Here is a 14,188-nt window from a genome sequence, read left to right as displayed (position 1 = left end):
GAAGGAACCTGTCAGGTACTGTCCCTCCTCCTTGTGGACATCTCTGCCTGTCTTGATGATGGCAGCCTCCACACTCGATGAGTACAGTTTTGGCAGCTTGTAGAGCAGCAGTTCAGCTGGGGCTGCCTCCTGAGCCAGGGCCACCATGGACAATGGTGCAGGTTGGGAACCGTGCAGCTCCAGGGGGTGCTGTTCACATGGGCCCTGGCCCTTCGCCCCAGGGGTGCATATTGCAGAGGGAGGGGAGGTAAGAAGGAGAGGGTGCAGATCAGAACCTTCCAACAAGGAGGCATGCCATTTACAAACCATATCCAATATTGGAATATAATTTTCTTTTTGGAAAAATGAAATCCTGCCTGGCTTATGTACTACAGAAAATACAATAAAACCTGTGAAAACCGGAAGCTGTGTAAGGCAGAAATCTGTCAGAGGAAGAAAACTCAAATATTTTCCACTAAAACAAGTGATAGAAAAGTGGTAAGACTGCACCCTGTCACAGGTGGAAAACTTGTGAGACCCTGAAAAAGGCAGTTCTGTAGAGTTCCGGCTCTCACAGGTTTCACTGTATATGTACTATAGAAGGTAAAGCTGGACGAAACATTTTTTTCTGAGGAGGCGATCTTGATTCTCAATGGGGTGTGCAAGGGAGGGAGTGTTTATGTTTGTTAAAAGGTGATAACTTAAAAAAAAGTTGAGAAACCTGGTTACCCAAAGTGTAAGGGGGTGAGCCTCCTGGCTGACACGTCTGAGCGTCCAGCAGGGGGCGAATGCCCAATGGTGAGTGCTGAACAGGCTCAGGGGTCAGAAGGCAGGGGGGCTGCCACCCAGCAGCAGTGGGGGGCCAGGGGCAGATGGGGTGACTTTAGGTTCCCCGTGAGCTCCAAGAGCCTTCTATAGCCACCCCCACAGAGAAAGAATAATCATAACTGGGTCCTACACAAAGAAGTGAAAATACTAAGCGATGGAGCGCTTTTTTGCTGTTTTTGGTGATCTTAATGTGCACTTGTCATGGATCGAATTATGTCCCCCAAAAATGTGGGTATCAATTTGGCTGGGCCATGATTCCCAGTATTGTGTGTTTGTCCTCCATTTTGTGACTGTAATTTTATGTTAAAGAGGATTAGAGTGGGATTGTAACACCCTTTCTAAGGTCACATCCCTGATCCAATGCAAAGGGAGTTTCCCTGGGGTGTGGCCTGCACCACCCTTTATCTTACAAGAAATAAAAGGAAAGGGAAGCAGAGAGCTGGGGACCTCATACCACCAAGAAAGCAGTGCCGGGAGCAGAGCACATCTTTTGGACCTGAGGTTCCTGCACTGAGATGCTCCCAGATCAAGGGAAGACTGATGACAAGGACCTTTTTCTCCAGAGCCGACAGAGAAAGCATTCCCCTGGAGCTGACACCCTGAATTTGGACTTGTAGCCTACTAGACTGTGAGAAAGTAAAGAATAAACTTCTCTTTGTTAAAGCCATCCACTTGCAGTATTTCTGTTATAGCAGCACTAGATGACTAAGACAACTCTCTAAGGACAAACAGTATGTGCACGGGCAGGGACCACATCAGCTTGTTCACGTTGTGTCCTCCATGGGTGGCATAGTCCCAGGCACTTGGTAAAGGCGTGCTGAATCAATGAATATACCTGTCACCCCCTGCCCCCATCTGACAATTTTCATCCACTCAGGTCAGCATTCCACGTTTCCACATTCTGGGAGAGATGGGCAGCATCCCAACCCATTTCCCACCTTGGCCATGAACTCTAGGCTGCTGGGGCCAGTGTAGGTTTGAGGGCACAGGGGTGATCACAATGCAAAGACCACCCCAACTTCCACTTCCCAGAGTGTGTGGTCCAGGCCCATGGGCCTTACTCACCTGCTCACTGGGTCATCGAGATGCTCTTGCCCCTGCTCCCTAGTCTAACCTTTCCTGAAGCCTGGTTTGACCCCTCACTCCCCGAGGGACCAGCTGTCCTGTCCTAACCTACACACCCTGTCCCTACCTTAGGCACACTCAGGAGTCTGCCGTCGGCCCCTCTCAGCCGTTAGTCCCTGGGTGGTTCAAACAGTTAACATGCTCGGCTGCTAGAGGTTCAAGTCCACCCAGAGGCACCTCAGAAGAAAGGCCTGGTGATCTACTTCCAAAAAATCAGCCATTGAAATCCCTATGGAGCACAGTTCTACCCTGCAAGCGTGGGGTTACCATGAGTTCAAATGGACCCAAGGGCAACTGGTAGCCATTAGGTCCCACGTTTACCTTGTGAACACAGACTGCTCTGGGCTGCTGTGGACCCCAGTTGCAGTCTGGTGAGGAAGGAAAGTCTGTCCTTTTGCATTTACCCTGCCTTGTGCCTGCTCTGAGGCTAACCAGGGCCAGCGGTGGCCACTATCCCACTCCAGGCGAGAGTGGGTCATCAGGCCATCTCTCCAAAGGGCAGCTGTAATCTGTCCAAAGCCTCTTTGTTCAAGAGACAGGATGGCTCTTGATCAGGAGGGATTTTGTGTCGTAAATCAGGGCCGTGTTCCCAGAAGCCTGCGCAGGTGGTGTCTGCGGGTGTCGTGTCTGGGCTAAATGAAATGCAGTGATGCCACCCTTCTGCTCACAGAGGAGGCACCCAGCCTTGCTCACCGTTAGTCATGGCCTGTGCGGAGCACACGGAATCCACTCGCACCATCTGGGGTGAGAAAGGCCAATGAAGCAAAAAATAAATGGGAAGCAACTCAAATGTCCAGACAGTCACCAGCGTTCTTGTGTACAGGGTTAGGTGTTGCCAGAGAAAAATAACCGCACTACAGTGAGAAAGACAGGTGGGTGGGGTACGCTACACATACTGAGAATAACAGAGCAATATCATGAGTGCACTCACCAAAACGTTAGCAGGGATCATCTCTGATGATAGGCTTATGGGAAGTTTGAGTTCTTATTGTGGGGGAGGGGAGAGGGTGCTCAGCTTGGGTTCATGTGGGCTTCAGATAGTCTGGTCTAGTCTAGTGAACCGATAGGGTTTGCAGTCAGAAGCCTATTTTCATGCTACCTTTGGGAACCTTCTGGAAACGTATAAATACCGTAATAACAACGATAGATTACGTTTATGGAGTCTTTACAAGGGGCCAGGTACTTGCCAGGCAGTCTGTACTGATTTCAATGACTCTGTGCCATAGATACTGCTGGGATCCCCATTTTATGGATGAGGAAACTGAGGCTGAGAGAGGTTAAATAACTCACCCAAGGTCATGCAGTGCTAGGAAGTGGCAGAGCCAGGATTCAAACCAGCTCTTAACCACTCACCATGTCCACCCTTCAAATTTCCAGTGGTCTTGGGAATGACAGTCCTTCCGTCTTACCATTGGAGGGGCCAGGTGCTCAGAGCGGGTGCTGGTGGCCGCCTGACATTCAGACAGGCCTTCAGGGGGCGGCAAACTGTACTTGTCCCTAAGAATGTGTGAGATGGCCCCGCGACTCTGAGGAATACCTGGGGGTGAGGGCTGGGGTCACTGGGAGAGCCCAGGAGCATAGAGCCCGATTACCCATGTAATTCCAGCTGTGTCCATAGTGTGGTGCCACCGGGAGAAAGGCCTGTAATGTGCTGCAGCAGGTTCTATTCTTGTTTTTTTCTGTTTTAAGGAACTTTAAAAAATGACGAAAGTGACACACGCCTCTCTTAACAAACCAAGCAATGCGAAGGTGTATAAAGGACAAGCTTGATCATCTCCCTCCAGGCCTCACTCCCCTCCACCCAGGAGAGCCAGGGTGAAATCTCTCCACTCTCCTTTCCACGCACCAACAGACATAGAAACGCATTGGGTGGGGCAGGTGAGGGGGCTTTTTTGGGTTTGTTTTATTAGTTTATTTAATTTATTTATTTATTACAAATACGGATCATCCTATAGCCAGTACTCTGCAACCTCTGAATTTCATTCAGCTGAATATCCTGGGCATCTCTCCGGATTAACATGTGTTGATTTAAATGTATTTTCTAAAATGTCTACAATTAATCTGTTTTGTTTGTTTGTTTTTGGTAAACGGACAAAGAAGCTATTGGTCACTAAAAAAAAAGAGGAGAGAGGGGTTGAGCTTTCATGTGCCCCGTTAACTCCATTTGCGGCCCTGGGTCCCTTACCCAGAGGTAAAGTGGCAGCACTTCAGCTGGTTCCAGGAGGTGGCCTGTCTGAGTTACCTAGTGCTGCCATAGCAGAAATACCACAAGTGATGGCTTTAACAAATAGAAATTTATTCTCTCAGTCTAGGAGGCTATAAGTCCAAATTCAGGGTGCGAGCCCCAGGGGAAGTCTTCTTCTCTCTGTTGGCTCTGGAGGAAGGTCCTTGTCTCTTCTGAGCTTCTGTTCCTGCACGATCTTCTTGTGGCTTGGCGTCTCTCTTCCCCGTCTCTGCTTCTCTCACTTGCTTGTTTAATCTCTTTTATATCTCAACAGGGATTGACTGAAGATACATTCTATACTAATCCCGCTTCATCAATTTATTCGCAAATGGGATTATAACTTCCAGCATAGAGGTTAGGAGTTACAAAGCATAATTTTTGGGGGGACACAATTCCATCCATGACATGGCCCCTGGCAGGAGCTATGACCCAGGGCTGTGGGAGGCCATGACTCTTCCACAAAGCACACAGCTAGAGCCTCACTCTCTCTGACAAGGGCAGGGAGCTGAACAGTCCTGAGGCCTTCATACCTGAGGGCTCACCTGAAAGTGAGGGAGGCAAAGGAGGCATCTTTATCCCCATTTTACAGACAAGGAAATGGAGGTTCTCAGAGGTCATCTGTCTGAGGCCACATACAGCTGGAGGTGAGGCTGTGGAAGTGACTTCTTAGATGTGGCCTAGGGTGCTGAGCTTGAACCTTTTGGTGTGAGGAGGCTTCATGCCAACGTTCATGGAGTCAGCAGTTTTGGGGTCCTTGGTGGCCAAGTGCCTGGAAAAGAGTGGACACCCTTTCCCTTCCAGGTGGCTCTGGCTAGTGACCCTGGCGGGAATCAGGGGCCTCCCAAAAGAGCAGCAGAGCCTGCAGCACAGCCAAGTATTCTCTGAAAGAAGTTGGACTCCTGGGTCCACCACGTCCAAGCAAGTTATACTGGACTTCCCTGGGCCTTGGTGTCCTCATCTGTAAAATGGGAAAGTCATGGGCTCATAGGGAACTTGTGAGGTGTAACAAGCGCAGGTTCCCGACTCAGAGGAGGCTTTGGTTGTGTGCTCACTTCCCTCAGCTGGTCGGTCTAGCAGCTGGCCAGGTAATGGCTGGATAGGGTCAGAGAAGGCCGCCAAGTGTCTTTTTTCCATTTGGCGTAATTCTCTGAATGCAGTGTCCCAAGCCTGAGCCAGTCTGCCTGATGTTGAGGGGGGATGGTCCATGCTGATGTCTCTGAACTCCTGAGCTGGGTAACAGCCAAGCTAGACCCTAGCTCACCCCAGGGCACAGGACAAGGGCTTTGGGATGCCAGAGTCACCAGGCCCCCCACAGACCAGCCCGTCCAGCCCCTTATTTCACGCAGGGGAAGACAAATCATGTACGATTCTTTTGGCTACTAGCATTAGAACCTAATTTAAGCCATTTTGCCAGACAAAGAGGGAGTTTATTGGCTCACACAGCAGAACTGCAGAATGGGAAGGGACACAGGAAGCTGACGTCATCCCTCCCCTCTTCTTCCTGCAGGTCAGCTCCATTCTGTCAGACAGGCTTTCTCTACACTATGAGACCATGCTGTGGCAGCTCTAACCACCACCCTCCAGGTTTTCAGACCTGGGCCTTTCTGCCAGCTACAGTTTAAAACACTCCAGGCAAAGATTCCAGCTGGCCCAGGTTGGGTCACACCCCACCCTTAGATCGGTCCCTGTGGTCCACAGGGCCTGTAGCTCTGTTTGCAGCACATGTGGGAGGCAGGGAGTGTCTGTGTCTGTGTGTAGATCTCTTTATGTGTCTGTGTCTCTGTATATATGTGTGTGTGTGTGTGTCTGGGTGTTTGTTGCTTGGGGCGGGGGGCAGCAACACAGACATGGCCGCCGGAGGAATCATAGCGAGTTCTCCCCTCCCAATGTACGTCAGCTAAGGAAGTTGATATCGGAGAGGAAAAGGGGCTTTTCTTTCCAAGTTTTAGTTTTAATATATTATTTTTGAACAGGTAACAAGTTCACATGGTTTAAAATTTATCCCTAGCCACCTGGAAGCATCAGCAGGGCCAGTTTCTCTTGTTTCTGGGAAGGGATGGAGCCTTTGTAGTTCCCCTGAGGAGTTCTAGGGTGAAGCAGAGGCCATGGAGGTGACCTCCCACCTGCCCCCTGAGTGGGCCTGGCCTTCCCTCCCCTGCCCTGTATTCCCCAGCTAAGCCCTGGGGGCTGCCGTCCTGCATGTTCAGTGCTACCAGTAACCAGAGTCATTCCTGAAGCTGGAAGTGTGTCAACAGCTTCCACAATGCCTTCCCCTCTCAGCTGCATCCGGTGAGCATAGGTTCAAACCTAGGGGCTCCAGCCTGACCTGTGGCCTCCTCCATCCCCTGGGTCTCTTCACAGCCCATCAGACCCAGGACAGGGTGAGGCTTGAGCACCCTGCATGGGTTGTCAGAGCCTGTGCTCTGCATGGCATGGACCACTGAGGGGACCAAATGTATACTGACCCACAGGTGGCAGCGATAAGGATGAACTGTACAGCCAGCTGTTCAATCCCACCAGCCCTGATAGCTGAGGGGCAGCAAGCCCTGTGCCGGGGGTCAGGAGAACAGCCACCTGGGTTCCTGCCTCTCAGCCACTGGCCAAACTTCAGTGGCTTTGTTGACATCTGGTTCAAACAGTTAACATGCTCGGCTGGCAGGTTTGGAGGATAGTCAGACAGCCTGGGAATTCACAGTAATTGCTGGTCAACTTGGCCAGAAATGTTGATGACCTGTTCTCTGATAATGGTCTGTTCTCTGACAGACCCTGTGCTGGGGCTCAGGAGATCCCAAAGTGACAAAGGAGCAGCCCGTGCCCTCAGTGCTGGGAACCAGTGTGTAGACCCGCTGCTATAACAGAAATACCACAAGTGGATGGCTTTAACAAACAAATTTATTCTCTCACAGTCTAGGAGGCTTGAAGTCCAAACTCAGGGTGGCAGCTCCAGGGGAAGGCGTTCTCTCTCTGTCAGCTCTGGGGGAAGGTCCTTATCATCAATCTTCCCCTGGTCTAGGAGCATGTCAGCTCAGGGACCCCGGGTCCAAAGGACATGCTCCACTCCTGGCTCTGCTTTCTTGGTGGTAGGAGGTTCCATTCCTCTTTGCTCACTTCTGTCTTTTATATCTCAAAAGAGATTGACTCAACATACAACCTATTTTATAGATTGAGTCCTGCCTCATTAACATAACTGCTTCTAATCCTGCCTCATTAATATCACAGAGGTTAAGATTTACAACACATAGGAAAATCACATCAGATCACAAAATGGTTGTCAACCACCTAATACTGGGAATCATGGCCTAGCCAAGTTGATACATTTTTTGGGGTACACAATTCAATCCATGACAACCCCCATGCCCCAGACAAGGGAGATGGCAAATGTCACCGTAGAGATGCAAATACATCATAAGAGATGTCTGCTAGATATTGTCTATTGAAAGTTGGCCTCTATTCTGTTTCTCCAGGAATTACAGGCGGTCGAAGGCTAAGAACTACATTTCCCAGATGCCCCTGAATCTAAGGTCTGATTTTATTCTGCCTCTGAGATACACAGAGTTGGTGGCGCAAATGGTTAATGCACTTGGCTGCTAATCAAAAGGTTGGAGGTTTGAGTCCACCCAGAGGTACCTTGGAAGAAAGGCCTGTCAATCTACTTCTGAAAAATCAGCAGTTGCAAACCCTACGGAGCATAGTTTTACTCTGCCTGTATCACAGATACCTCCAGTATCATAGCATGTTGTGGAACTAAGGTAAAATTATAAGGGTTTGAAAACTGGCAGCTCCAAAGTACTTTTCAAATGTAAGAATCTGATTTATAACCTATTCTCATTTCAGTGAAACTTGCTGTTGTTAGCTACCATTGAGCTGGCTCCAACTCATGGTGACCTTATGTATAACAGAACGAAACATTGCCTGGTCCCGTGCCATCTTCTTAATCATTGGTATGTTTGAGTCCATTGTTTGGGTTTCCCTCATTTTCACTGACCCTCTACTTTACCACCATGATCTCCTTTTCTAGCAACTGGTCTTACCTGAAGATGTGTCCAAAGAAAGTAAGCTCAAGTACCACCATCCTCACTTCTAAGAACCATTCTGATTGTATTTCTTCTAAGACTGATTTGTTTGTTCTTCTGGCAGTCCATGGTATATTCAATATTCTTTGCCAACACCACAGTTCAAATGCATCAATTCTTCTTCTGTCTTCCTTTTTCATTATCCTCTTTCACATGAATATCAGGTGATTGAAGAGACCATGTGAAACTTACTTCAGTGAAAATTAGCTAAGTAGAATTTTTTAAAGTCATTAATTTGTTCAGCAAATATTGAATGAGCAGTCAATCAGTGAGGTATCTTTCTGTCACAGGTGACAGAAAATCCAAACCAAATTACCTAAAGCCAAAAGGGGGTTCTTGCCATTGGAAATTTCAACATCAACTGGATATTTGATGGAATGAGGAAAATAGTGTTGATTTCATAGGTGGAGTGGTATCATAGTCATCTAGTGCTGCTATAACAGAAATACCACAAGTACATTGCTTTAACAAAGAGAAATTTATTTCTTCACAGTAAAGTAGGCTAAAGGTCTAAATTCAGGGCGTCAGCTCCAGGGGAAGGCTTCCTTTCTCTGTCAGCCTTCTTCTCATCAGTGTTTCCCCAGACTAGGAGCTTCTCTGCACAGGGACCCCAGGTCCAAAGGACACGCTCTGCTCCTGGCACTGCTTTCTTGGTGGTGTGAGGTCCCCCTGTCTCTCTGCTCACTTCTCTCTTTTATATCTCAAGAGATTGCCTTAGCACACAGTCCAGTCTTATAGATTGAGTTCTGCCTTACTAACACATCTGCTACCCATCCTCCCTCATTAACATCATAGAGACAGGATTTACAATGTACAGGAAAATCACACAATACCAGGAATCATGGCCCAGCCAAACTGATACACACATTTTTGGGGGGACGTAATTCAATCCATGACAAATGGCCTGGTTGACTCAGCTTAGTTAACAAGCCCCATCCTAGCTCCAAGGACTGAGTCAGCTTCTCAGCCCTGGCCAGGAGCCAGGGAGGGACTACTGGCTGTGGTGACAAGAACAACAAATGTCTACCTCTGTGTGCCAGGTTCTGCGCTAGGAACACAGAGCTGGGTAGGGCGCAGTCTCTTCTCATCAGGAAGCTTCCCGTCCACAAAAGAAAAAAAAAAAATTGATTCCCACCAATTCTCTTCTTACCTGTCCTTAAACAGTACTGCTTTGATAAACAAATTATCCCATTCTATGAAGCTTGTTTTGAAAACAGCGCATGCCTCTCATTCTGAATTTCACACATAGGTCAGGAGTCTACATCCTGACTTTCTCCTATATGCGACAGGTCAGGAGCTGACTCCAAATGCACTCTCCACTTTCCCTTGTGTTCTTGTGAGAAACAGCTCAGGAGGGATCAGAGTCTTTTGCCCTCTGAAGTCCAATAGGGCAGGTCTGGTTACTTCAGGCACCAATGCCCTTGAGGTATTGTTATGGATTGAATTGTGTTCCTCCAGAATATGTGTTGTAAATCCTAACTCCTATACCTGTGGTTATAATCCCATTTGAGAACGGGTTTTCCTTGTTATGATAAGAGGTTGTATCAGTGCAGGGTGCATTTTAAGGCCATCACCTTTGAGATACAGAAAGAGCAGATTAGGCAGAGAAGCAAGCAGAGATGGAGGAAGGTAGATGCCAGACCACATGAAGATCACCAGGGAACCAAGGGACAAGGATCTTCCCCAGAGCAGACAGAGGGAGAGAAAGCCTTTCTCTAGAGCCAGCACCATGAATTAGGACTTCCAGCCTCCTTAACTGCGAGAAAATAAATGTCTGATTCTTAAAGCCACCCACTTATGGTATTTCTGTTGTAGCGGCACTAGATAACTCAAACCAGTGCTCATAGGCCCGGGCACAGCATTTGCGGAGGCACTTCCGTAAGAATAATAATACCTTACTTTTTGTTTTGTTTTGTTTTTTAAGCAGTTACTCTATGCCAGGAACTGTTCTAAGTGCTTTACACACAGAACTCATTTAACCTACATAGCAACTCCATGACATTGGTACTATTATTGCCCCAATTTACAGATGAGGAGACTAATGAACTGCACAGTAATTAATATTTGGTTAAAAGATCCCTCCCTACCTCCTCATCCTGGGTCCCACTGATCAAGCACAAAGGAGGAAGTCTCAGGAAAAAAATGAATAAACTTGCATGTTAGTTTCTGACAATTATTGGAGGGGCAGCCATTAGTGTGCTCCTGGGATCTTACGCCAACCACTACGGTGTGGCTCAGTAGCAAACCACTTATCAAGGATGGCTTTCTGTCTTCCCAAACTTACATTGTTGCCTAAGGAGTCTGCAGTGGGCTTGCAGAAATTTCTGGTGGCCTTGGAATCATACAGTGCTTGGGTTCAAATCCAGGCTTAGGACTTAGTGTGTGATTTTTGGACATCAGTCAACCTCATTTTCTTCCTGGAGCCTTTGTTTTCTCCTCTGTAAAATGGAAAAGTAACAGTGCCTACCTCATGGGGTAATTGAGAGGATTAAATGAGATGGCACTCTAAAGCACTTAGCCTGGCTCATTTGGAGTTGGGAGCTCTTGATAAATAAAGGAAGAGCAGTGATGGAGTTGGGCTTGGCAAACACAATAGAAAATGGTCACCAAGAATTGAGCTTATAAAAGGGACCCTGCAGGAGCAGGCTGTGACCAGAGGGCCCCTTAGTAACAGTACACAGGGCCCTCATCAGCCTGTATCCTCAGCACCCAGCATGCTGCCTGATAATGCTACTGGAGAGCTGGGGTTCAGAATTTGCTGAGTAGTGTAGTTATTGAAGCTCCCTGGGTGGTACAAACAGTTAACTATGCTTGGCTGCTAACCGAAAGGTTGGTGGTTTGAGTCCATCCTGAGGCTCCACAGAAGAAAGGCCTGGTGATCTACTTCCAAAAAATCAGCCATTGAAAACTATAGGAGCACAATTCTACTCTGACACACGTGGGGTTGCCATGAGTCAGAGCTGACTCAATCGTAGCTGGTTTGTTTTTTTTTTTTTTTTTTTTTTTGTCATTACTGAGAGCCTTAAGCCTAGACCTGTTCTCTCTGGGTTCAAATCCCGGCTCTACCACTTATCAGCTATATGACTTTAGGCATGTTACTTCACCTCTTTGTGCCTCAGTTTCCTTATCAGTGAAACAGGATAATAACAGTACCTCTATCCTAAGGTTGATGTGAGGATAAATATAATCGACATGTGTGAGGAAATTAAAAAAAAATAATCAGCATTTTATTTTAGTTACAGTTGAGATAAATGCTTTGAATAAAGTACAGTGTTTTGATTAGGACCAAAAAAAGCTATGAAGTCTATTCCAACTCACAGTAACTTCCATGCGTGTCAGAGTAGAACATGCTCCACAGGGTTTTCAATGGCTGATTTTTTGGAAGCAGATCACCAGGACTTTCTTCCAAAGTGTCTCTGGATGAACTCAAAATGCCATCCTCTAGGTTAGCAGCCAAGTGCCTAACTGCCTACACCACCCAGAGACTCCTTTGATTAGGATCAAAACCAAAATCAAACCCGTTGCCATGGAGTCAATTCCGACTCATAGCGACCCTATAGGACAGAGTAGAACTGTCCCATAGGGTTTCCAAGGAGCAGCTGGTGGATTCATACTGTCGACCTTTTTGGTTAGCAAGCAAGCTCTTAATGACTGCACCACCAGGGCTCCTTGATTAGGACAGAGGCGTCCTAATGAACTTTGCCTCTTGCTATGTGGGGGGAGAGGTCCAGGGAAAGGTGGGAAAATGTATCTGGTGTCTCAGGTATTACTAATAGGAACAGAAAAGGAGGAGGGAGGAGGAGCTAGGCTCTCAAAGGCCTGGAAACAGGGTGCAGCTCAGCAGGAAGGGCCAGTGCCTCCTGATATCCTCCCTTAGTGGGCATCAGCATCAACCATTGCTGTCTGTGCTAAAGTTTAGAATCCAGGGTGAGGACATCAGACTGGCCTGAAGTAGCCTTATGAGAGGGCAGGCACCTTGATGGACATCCTCTGGGACTGAACCCTGGGGGAGGATCCTTTCCCCATTGGAAGCTAGGCAGGCCCAGCAACTGTGTCCCCTCTGGAAGCACCATTCAGTTAGGTCAGGGGTGCTTAGCTTTTTTGTGCCATAGACACCTTCTCAAAATAATGCTAAATGCACAAAACACATAGGATTATGAAGAAAACCAAAGATACTGAAATACTGAAAAGAGCAAATAGGTGATACAGTAATATGTGTGCTTTTTTTGTTAACTCATTAAAGAACAGGATCTAGCAGCAGTCTAGTAACTATTCTCATTTTGAGATACAGATGAATGTGAACAATATTTTGAAAAATCTGCAATAACTGTACTGTGTTTCTAAATATCTGTGACTAGTGTTGGGGAGAAAGTTACAGGCATTGCTTATATTGCTGTGGCTGGTTGCTTAAGCTCCTAATGGAAGGAAATGCTAAATTTCAGTAGGAGATTAGAAGAAATAAAAATGAAAATTGCTTCCACACTCAGGGTCTCCCTGATTTAACTGAGAGCCTCTCCTCCAGGAATTTTGTAAAAATGTCAGTGGTACAAGGTTGAGAAACACTGGTGTGTTTTGAGTTGATTCTATTTTTTGCCAGAACAAGAAAGCAAACAAACAAAACAAAACATTGGTGTGTGTGTATAACATACACCTAGAAAAGTGTTTGAAAAAGATTTCATACTTAAAAAATAAAGATAAGGATAATGTATGGAAAGATCAACGCTCAATGCTACTGTGCTACCTTCACAAACCTTGCTCTGGGATTTTTCTGCCCCTCCAGATGGCAAGAAGTGGGAAGGGAGCCACAGGGGCCAGGATTAGCCCACGGGACCGGAGGAGGAGTGTATTCCTTCGGGTATCTCCTTACTCCACTCCTGAAAAATACCGAAGTCAGTTTCTTAATTCAATTCACATCAGGGAAGCATCGTGTCCTGGCACACACTGTGGCCGGGAGGTACAGGCTGATTTTCTACAAGGCCTGATTTTCGTCCCTAACCAGCTGTGTGACCTCGGGTCGGTCCCCAATCTCTGAGCCTCCCTTTCCTCATCTGTGCAGCTGGGTCTCCGGGCTCCAACTGCCTAGACTCTCGTTATTCACCGAGGCCTTATTCTGCGCTGCACTTTATCGCGGAGCGCAGAGAGGAGGGCCGTTCAACAGTGAAGGCACCTGGAGCAACAGAATTTGGATGCGGGGACTGGAGGTAACTAGAGACCCGAAGGCAGGGGAAGGGGTATGTGTTCCGGCTGCTCCCAGGGCCGGAGAGGGCCAGGCATGCCTGGGTAGCCCAGGGGTCGGGAGTAAGTATGGTGGACAGAGTCGAGTTCAACCAAAGGCAGCGTTTTTATCCACCAAAATTGCCGGGGATGGGGAGAAGCTGGCTGGACTGGCTTCCCTTCAGCGATGAGACTACGTCAGACACAGGTATCAATTGATTAACACCTGCTATTTTCACATAGGACTCCTCGCTGTCGACACTCCTCCACCCACATGGGTGAACACGTGCCTCGTACGTTTTGAAACTGAGTTACCGCTCCTGGGACTACGTAGGAGAGAGCAACTTTACAGTGTTCTGCTGATTGTGGCGTGCAGGATCATTACTTCCGCAGATTCGGGCGTTCCCAGATTTCAACCGGGAGGAAATCAGGGACATCGCTTTAACGGAACTGGTACTTTGTTCTTAACGAATAAATCAAAAGTTACTTTCTCCTAGCGACCGCGGCAGGACTCGAACCTGCAATCTTCTGATCCGAAGTCAGACGCCTTATCCATTAGGCCACGCGGCCGTTAGAGGCTGTATCTGCTTTGGACAACCTAAAAGTATTGTTACCGCCCACCGGCTTGCTTAGGACCAATCCACTTTCTTCTTGAGAAGGGGAGGTTGTACCTTGGTTCTCAGCGTGCCGCAGGGAGGGCTCACCCGGAAGTCCCCCTCCTCCCCCTGCGGGCGGATCGGTCCAT

At 47.7% G+C, this 14,188-nt stretch overlaps 1 non-coding gene across 1 annotated transcript; it reads right to left on the bottom strand.

Annotated features, from left to right (window-relative positions):
• Positions 1-13,940: 13,940 nt before the first annotated feature.
• TRNAR-UCG (transfer RNA arginine (anticodon UCG)) lies at positions 13,941-14,013 on the bottom strand. Its single transcript has one exon. It is a non-coding gene; the product is annotated as a tRNA-Arg (tRNA).
• Positions 14,014-14,188: the final 175 nt, after the last annotated feature.

The sequence above is a fragment of the Trichechus manatus genome, unplaced genomic scaffold (genome assembly GCF_000243295.1).
Source record: "Trichechus manatus latirostris isolate Lorelei unplaced genomic scaffold, TriManLat1.0 scaffold00009, whole genome shotgun sequence".
Lineage (NCBI taxonomy): Eukaryota > Metazoa > Chordata > Mammalia > Sirenia > Trichechidae > Trichechus > Trichechus manatus.
This window is presented reverse-complemented; position numbering and strand designations above follow the sequence as displayed.